Here is an 8858-nt window from a genome sequence, read left to right on the forward strand (position 1 = left end):
ATACTGTTAATGAACTGACAAGCACTACAGGTTTGCTTCATACTCCAAGTGCAAAAGTTCACTGCACAGCAGGTGTATCAGAACTTGGAATAAAATGAGTCACATTTTCCTATTAATTATCTTGTAGTCTGGACACTGAACAGCTCCTTATATAACAAATACGTAATCTGTGTAAAAAACCATCTGATTATCAAGAGGGACAGCTTTCTAATGTTTTCTCTTTGTTTCATAAGTTTTTTGACTGATGGCCCTGACAGGCTGCACCCACGAGTGCTGAGGGAGCTGGCTGATGTCATTGCCGGGCTACTCACGATTATCTTTGAGAGGTCATGCAAATGAGAGAAGTTCCTGAAGAATGGAAGAGAACAAATGCCCCCCTGTCTTCAAGAAGGACAAGAGAGAAGATCTGGGAAACTGCAGGCTGGTCAACCTCTTCTTGGTGTCTGGGAAGGTGATGGCGAAAATCCCCCTGGAAACAATGTCCAAACACATGAAGGACAAGAAGGTCATCAGGAGAAGTCAGATTAGATTTATGAAGGGGATACCATGCTTAACCAACCTCATAGCCTTCTACAATGAGGTGGCTAGCTTGGCGGATGAGGGGAGAGCAGTAGATGTTGTTTACCTTGACATCAGTAAGGCTTTTGACACTGTCTCCCATAATACCCTTATAGACAAGCTGACAGTGTACAGGTTACGTACATGGACAGCGAGGGGGACTGAAAACTAGCTGAATGGCCAGGCCCAAAGGAGCGCAATCAGTAGCACAAAGACTATTTGGAGGCAAGTCACTAGTGGTGTACCTCAGGGGTCAATACTGTTTCCAACACTGTTCAGCATCTTCATTAATGACCTGGACACTGGGAAAGAGTGCATCCTCAACAAGTTCACAGATGATACAAAACTGGGAGGAGTGGCTGATGCACCAGATGGTTGCGCTGCCACCCAGAGGGATCTCAACAGACTGGAGAAACGGGCAGGGAGGAACCTCATGAAGTTCAGCAAAGGGAAATGTAAAGTCCTGCATCTGGGGAGGAATAAGCCCTATGCACCAGTACGCACTGGGGGCTTACCAGCTGGAAAACAGCTCTGCAGAGAAGGACCTGAGTGTCCTGGTGGACACCAAGTTGATCATGAGCCAGCAACGCACCTTTGCAGCAAAGAAGGCCAACACCATCTTGGGCTGCATTAGACAAAGCACCGGCAGCAGGCTGAGGGAAGTGATCCTTCCCCTCTGCTCAGGACCGATGAAGCCATACCTGGAGCACTGTGTCCAGTCCTGAGATCCCCAGTTCAAGAAAGATATGGACTTACTGGAGTGAGTCCAGTGCAGGGCCACCAAGATGATTTATGCACTGGAGTATGTTTCATATGAGGAGAGACTGACAGAGCTGGGACTGTTTAGCCTGGAGAAAAGAAGGCTCAGGGGGGATCTGATCAATGTTTATAAATACCTGATGGGAGGGGATGAAGAAGAGGGAGCCAGACTCCTCTTAATAGTGTCTACTGACAGGACAAGAGGCAACTGGCACAAATTATACCATATGAAGTTCTATCTGAACAGAAGAAAACACTTCTTTACTGTGAGAGTGTTCAAACACTGGATGATCTCAACAGGTCCCTTCCAATCTAAACAATTCTGTGACTGATTACTTGATGAAAAATAAGTAGGACCCCTTCATCTGTAGGTCGCTGTGCTGCACAGAGGAAGGCGAATCTCATTTACGTCTTTTTGATGGAAAAACTGAAGTACAGAAGGATGAAATGACTTGCCCAAATTACACAGCAAGCTGGTGGCAGAACAGAGGGTGCACACCAGGTCATTCCCAGACCATCTCTCTCCACTGGATCATAAAATGCCTCACATGATTGTCTCTTTCTTAGTTTTGCTCCAAGCACATCTAAAGGGAGCAAAATTCAATAAGCAGCAGCATTATATTCAAGACTATCCATCTTCACAAATGACTTCCTGCAGAGTCTAGTAAGGACAAGCATCTGTCTCCTCTGGCCCTCCCTATACCAGTTACAATGCCGTTGCTCCCCAGGTGCTCCTGATGTATGGGGGTTACAGCCTCCTTCCATCTGTCCATGTATCCACCTCCTAACCTGCTGCAGTTATCAAAATAAGCGGAAATATTATTTAACCTGTTCATGATCACACTTACTCTGACACACATCAGACTGATTTCTACAGCTGAAAGCAAGTAGAGAAGATAATCCCCTCCAGTAACTCAGTTGTTTGCAGGGAACAACCTATATTCCCAACTAGTGATTATAATCCAACAATTCAAAGGAAAAAGGAAAGAGTTAAATGAGATCTTAGGATGCATCAGTCATCTTAAGGTCGGTACTCTTAAGGTAGTTATGAATTCTACAGTGCAAAGCTCTGGAGTTCTGAGCATAATTCTGGCTCTCCCTCTTTAGGAAAGATTACATCGAAATGGAAAACGTGTAAAGAAAGGCTAGGAGGATGGTCTGGGGAATCAAAGCCCTGTTATATGAGAAGAAACTGGAAGAAATAGACCATTTAAGATTAGATAAGTAAAGCTTGAGAAAGGATGTGGTTCTTGTCAACAAATATTACAGCAGTAAACAATAACCAGAATTATGGGATCAAGTAAACCAGACATTTTTTAATAAGAAAATCATTATAATTATAAACGGAATTACATTAAATTTAGTTTATAACAGAGCTCTATACTCTATAACCCAGGTCATCCTTCTAGTCTTACTTACATACCCAAAATAATGGTCAAAATTCTGTCATTATGAAGTCAAGGCAATATTTCTCTTGAATTCCTCAGTGTGTCCAGAATTCATGCCAGTGTCTGAAAGCTAATTGTAGTTTATAATGCTACAGAGAAAATCAGTCTTGTAAATAAATATCTGCCTGTGATGAAAGACATGAATTTGTGTCTGATCTCTTCTTTGGGAATAGGGACCCTGTCTCATGCTCTCTATCTGCCAGTGTACTGCTAACAAACATTATATGCATCAAATTTCATACAATGTGTTACAAATAACCGTATTTTTAGTGCTGTTGTCTGCAATTAATCTTAACCGTGTTGAAAAATGATACACATTTAACTGAAGTGCAGAGCTGGCTGCAAGTTTTTGCAGGGCTTTGTACAAATGGGTCTCTAGCCAAGTTCCTCCCCAGAAGGACAATCCCTGGCTCTGGACACCAGTTCTTCCCTCCCAGCTCTGGCAACACACCTCTACTCCAACCAAATAACTCAAGAATTCAAAGCAGGCCAAGCTAAGCAAGCTCGTCTGTAGGAGTGCATCCAGACAAAGAAGGATTTCGGATAGTTTGTTGAGGGAGAACTGTGGTCCAGGCTCATTTTTTTGGTGACATCACAATTCATATCCTCCAAAGATCCTGCCAAAAATCTCTTGAGAATAGAGGGAAGTGAAAAACAAGCAGTAAAAAAAGGACTCCACCCTCAAGGCCATTCTTCTAAAACATAACAATAAAACAGTGGAAAACATTTTCTCTAGCTTGGCTTTGCAGTTTGCTTTTAAAAATGGTCATTTGTGGACAAATCTCTTCTCTTTCAAAAATCTCAGAAAGTACGTGTCTCATACTTTGGGTGTCAACTCCTGATTGCACTGGAATTGATTCTGACTATTTTGGCATCAAGAGTTGTTAATGAGTATTTAGAAACAGGACAGACTTTATCGTCTCGTAACTGCATTTTTCCAGTGTTGTGGATTCAACTGGACGTATGCATATTCATGTGGCTCCCAGTTGGAAATCTTTGGGCAAGCAGTTCACACTGAGGCCATTTGTGCTTCCTTACACCCTCTTCAGGGGACCAACAGCATGGGGTGGCCATGGCCTCTCCTCAGCTTCTGCTAACTAGAAGGTCGTAATGCAGGGCGTCTGAAAGGAAGCAATAGTGGAAAGCAGATGGTAGAAACTACTCTGATTACAACATCTTGAAGAATCTCACTTACTGTCCAGAAAGCGATGGTTCTTTTTTCTCTGAATGTGACCATGTGTCTTTTAGTGCAGTTGATGGGCTCGTGGCACCCCGCAGTGCTGGAGTGCCAAAGATGATCAAATAGGAATTACAGTACTGCTCCTCTGAACCTGGTGCCCCTTCAACTGTTTTGCCAAGTGCATAATGTTTCATGCAAATCGGCCAGAGAAATCTCAGGCACCTGAGAGACAAAACACTTCTGGGAAAGGCCGATGATATTGTCTGTGTTCAGCTGAAATGTGCCCTTTTATTTGGAGGGAGGAACCCTACAGGAAGTTGTAACATGCAGGAATACACTGTCTGGTCCATTTTGTAAGTTTGTGAAGCAATTGTTCAGCTTTTTGGTATCACGAGACAGCAAAATATGAAGATAAACCCGAGATCTGTTAAGATGGTAGCATGTTTACTTCCTTTTCACTCAGATAAACTAATTTTGCATGCTAATTGACTAATTGAGAAAATCCAAGTCTGTTTTGGATAAAATGAAACGCAGCTTCATCACTACTTTGTCCCTGTAAAAAAGTATGCGCAGCAGGGCATCCAAAAGAACTTGAGTCGTGTTAGTATGATAACAGCGAGGATGCCTGTCCTGATGTTAAGGTGGTATATGTAGTATTCCGAGAGAGATTTCAGGATTCTCAGGAAGAGGACAGTAGAAACACAGCTGGAACTCAGATCTCTGATTTTACAAAAGCTGTCATGAAGAAGACCTATCAGATAAGAAGTGATTAAAGGTCACACAAATTAAAACATATTGTGCACATGATGCATTCATGTGCTAGCTATGGACTATGCTTACATAGACAAAATGTGTACAAGCATATGGTTGTTTTAAAAAAAGGTAGTTTGCTGATCTTAACAGGATTGCCATACTGTGTGGGAGTTCAAAGCAAGAAATGTGGTTAAAATCTGTATAACCTTAGACTTCTATGATGTAATAATTGCTTATTCAGCTGCTACAGTGAATATTTTCTGCAAAAGAAAGATAAGCTTAAGAATGTTATCCAAGAGCATGATTCCTGGAATGAGAAACCCTGACTTGTTTCTGGGAATTGTGCAAAAAATAAGCAGAAGTAAAAAAGGACTGGATAATTTTCATGGCAGTAGCATTCCAGCTAGATCAAAAAGGGACAGATTTTTTAAGTAACAATCTACAATAGCAGCTATTCTGTACAGCTGATGATGATGGAAAAGCCTATGTACAACCCAGGATTAGATAGCTGTTCATTACTCAGTGCTGATCTATGGAACAGTTATACAGCCGATGATAATACCAAACCAAAGATACTCCTGAGCCTACATGGGCTTATCAAGCTAGTGCTAGTAAAGCTTTCCAGTTCTTCAGTACACCAAGTGATGTGATCGTCAAATTCATCGACTTCCCAGCCCACATAACCAGCTATAGTTGGGTATGGATTTGGAAGTGAGTCCAGGTCAAGGGGTCAAAGTCACACCTCCTTATTAAGATGTTTTCAATCTTCTAAGCGCATTAATTGATTAAGTTTGTAAAATGTGGTGCAGGTCTTGCCCTTCACTCAATTTACTCTGTAAGAGACTCAGCACTGTGGAATGCGAGAAAACAGAACATGATTATCACTTCTCAGCATATGCAGATACAGGCAGCAGATGGACTCTGTGAAAGCTCAGCACTAGTCCAACACATTTCAGTAACAGTATGTCATCCAGAATTTTTGGAACTCACGCTTACAACAGACATGCATTGGTTTAGGTTTCCAGTAAGAAAAATACTTTCAACTTTCACAGCATACCTTTCTGACGAAACCTTTCTTGTCCTGTCAAGAAAACTCTCTTACTAGTGATGCTCATCCATCTAACTGTCAGCTGAAAAAAAAAAGTAAGTCTACACACAGAATTTGATCCTCAAAATGACAGATCAGCCATCTGTATTATTCAGGATCACATTTTTTGTCTTCCAACCTCCCTTTACACCTGTACTCTTCTGACACAAAACCAGAGCAACTGCATATCCCTTTGGCCAAGGCTCCACTGTGCTATAGGTTCAGGGCAGACAAAGTGTGCTTGGCTTTCAGAGTAAATTGAGTGAAGGGCAAGACCTGCACCACATTTTACAAACTTAATCAATTAATGCGCTTAGAAGATTGTGTGATCTCCTACGCCAAACCAATTGTTCTTGAAACAATGACACCTAGCTAATATTAGGTGGACAAGTCAGCTGCCTTTGTAGCAGGGATGGCAGTCAACTGCTGGCAGCTGGGATTTGTAGTCTTGATTTTTTGGCTGTCCTTACAACAAACTGTGGAAATGCTGTTTCTGGCAATGCATATACACTCTGGCTGGCCACTTAAGGCATCAAATAGACCCAGAGACATGTTTAGACAAGAGGGAAGCCAGCTGACTTCAAAGGTCCAACTGGTAACAGACTAACATGATAAGTACAGCATTGTTGCATCTTGATCTTTTGTGTAAGCCTAGGGATTAGGCACACAGAGTAGAGGAGACCCGAAACTATGAAAAACATAGAACAGAAAATCTGGCCTCATGATTCCCTAAAACAAATGCTTTGAATTGAGAGTAACGGAGCGATGCAGGAAAGCATTACCATTCTCCATCTGAGACGATGTGAGTATTTGCTGGATCTCTTCAGACTGGAGCTGGAATGAAGATGCTGCTCCTCCATTTTATATGCAGAGAAAGAAGTAAAGTGAATAGGAGCTTTTCTTTTTCTGCACAGACTTCTTGTTTACCCCAAGACCGTACATTAAGTATGCCAATATACTAATGGGGTAAGATGAATAGACACAGCTGAGCTGCAGCATTAGTCACCTTTGGACAGTAAGCTATTCTTAGTCCTTCCGCTAGGTTGTTCTTACAGGTTCCCTTAAAGAATACACCAGCCTGAACTTTGTAACAAACGCATGAAACCTCGAGCCAGGATGCCCTCTCTTGTAATCCCCACAATAGCACGAGCCAGTCTCCAATGCGTCTGTTGCAGTCTGCAAGGCTGTGTTCATCACCAGCTGTCCCTCTCCAGTACTGCTCTAGGCTACTCTTTGCCCTCAAAGAGGGCCTATGACAACGGTGCTTCTCTCTCCCAAGCGTGGAGGTCATATTAGATCTTTATGGACTGACAGACAATCACTCACAGTTCACGTGCTGCTAAGAAATATGATATTCTCCCTAAACAGGCTTAAAGGGTTTGAACCTTTACCTTCAGATGAATTCTCCGCTGAATGTGATTATTTCAGGATAGCTGAAATCACTGAAGAAACCCAGTTAGCACACTCACTAAAGCAGCAGCACCCTAAAGGAAATGCCTGGTATGTTAGTGTGTTTTGTGGTTGCTTTTAAAACAGCAAACATTTTACTGGAAATTTTCCTAGGTCTGGAGAACACTCATTTATGGGGAATGTGGCTCTGGTAGCACCAGTAGCGGCCATCACACAATTAGGGGGATTTTTCAGATATGGCCAAACCTCATTTCATGAGGTATCAATTTGCAGTTTATAAAAGAAGTTCTTAAAATCGTTGATAGCAATAGCTGGTGATGAGGTAGTTGCTGTGTTTGGTGATAAGGACCGGCCTAAGGGAGGCAATGCTATATTGTAACATGTCTTATTTTCTCTGGTGGGGAAAGTAAGTGCTTTACTGTGGGTTTTTTATTTTGTCTCAGGTCTAATAAAAAAATCTTTCAAAAAAGAAGGCAACTGGCTACTAAAAAATTAGAAGAGTCCACCTACTGCAGGAAGACCATAAGGCATCCTATACACATATCAAAATACCACAGAAGAGAGGGATGTAGCAGCCCTCAAGAGGTTATCTTGTCCTACCCACTACTCTCGGGCAGAACTGATAAAACTTGGTCAGTTCTAGGCAGATTTCTATTTAGTTGTTCAAAACAGCATCAAGTGAGGCTGATTCCACAACATCCCTAGGCAATGTGCTCTTGTGCTTCAATATCCCTGATGACAGAGAATTTTTAATAATATATTACCTCACTGTCCACTCCAGAAGCCCATTTAAATCCATTCTTTTGTTACTATCTCTTATACACAGGCTCTTACACACTTCAACAACCTTCTATGTATCTGAAGACTGCTACTTCATGCAGATGTCTTTCCTGTGATCAAATTAACTTGAATGTTTTCATCTTTCTGGATAGGTTATTTTTTAGACTTCTGTGAGGAGGCTAGAGTTCAAAAGATACTAAGACTAGAAGACTGAGGCTGTTCTGAAGAGTTCTAGGAGACATGAAGAAATTGAGAGAATTTTAATACTGGAGTCCACTGAGTCAGCACTATATAAACAGCTTAGTACAAGTAATGACTGTCCTAGGCTTTACATACTCAGAAGAACATGAAAAACAAGGGTGCAGTCACAGCTCTGATGGACACAGGTGGCCTAAAGAACCCAGTCTCACCAAGATGACATGGGTGGACCTACAAAAAAGACTCATAATTGGAAGAAGAGCAGGAACTGCTTTTTCTGCAAGCACATGCTAAATTTTGTCCTTCAATCCTCCCTGTATGAAAAAATCATGCAAATAATGAAATTACTTCACAGGGCGTTGGTAGCCTAAAGTGGCACTTCTTCTATCTCATTTAAGAACAAATTTTTATCTTCTCTTGATTTCTCATTTCAAATCTTAAAGAAATGTGTGATTAGGAAGTTTTATATAAGGTGTTACAATTAATCTATTACTAGTCCTGTTCATTTGTATAAAGCCCGTGATCCAAAAATGTACTGTAGAAAATGAGTCTTTAGATAGACCTTAAAGAGCTTTGGATCGAGTCCAAGCATTTATATATTTTTAAATTAAGGCAATTGAAACAGGAAGGATATGAGAACGTGACAGAGCAGTATATCTCAGAGTATCAAACACATTATGTTCAA

Source organism: Aptenodytes forsteri, unplaced genomic scaffold, assembly GCF_000699145.1.
Source record: "Aptenodytes forsteri isolate BGI_AS27 unplaced genomic scaffold, ASM69914v1 Scaffold277, whole genome shotgun sequence".
Classification (NCBI taxonomy): domain Eukaryota; kingdom Metazoa; phylum Chordata; class Aves; order Sphenisciformes; family Spheniscidae; genus Aptenodytes; species Aptenodytes forsteri.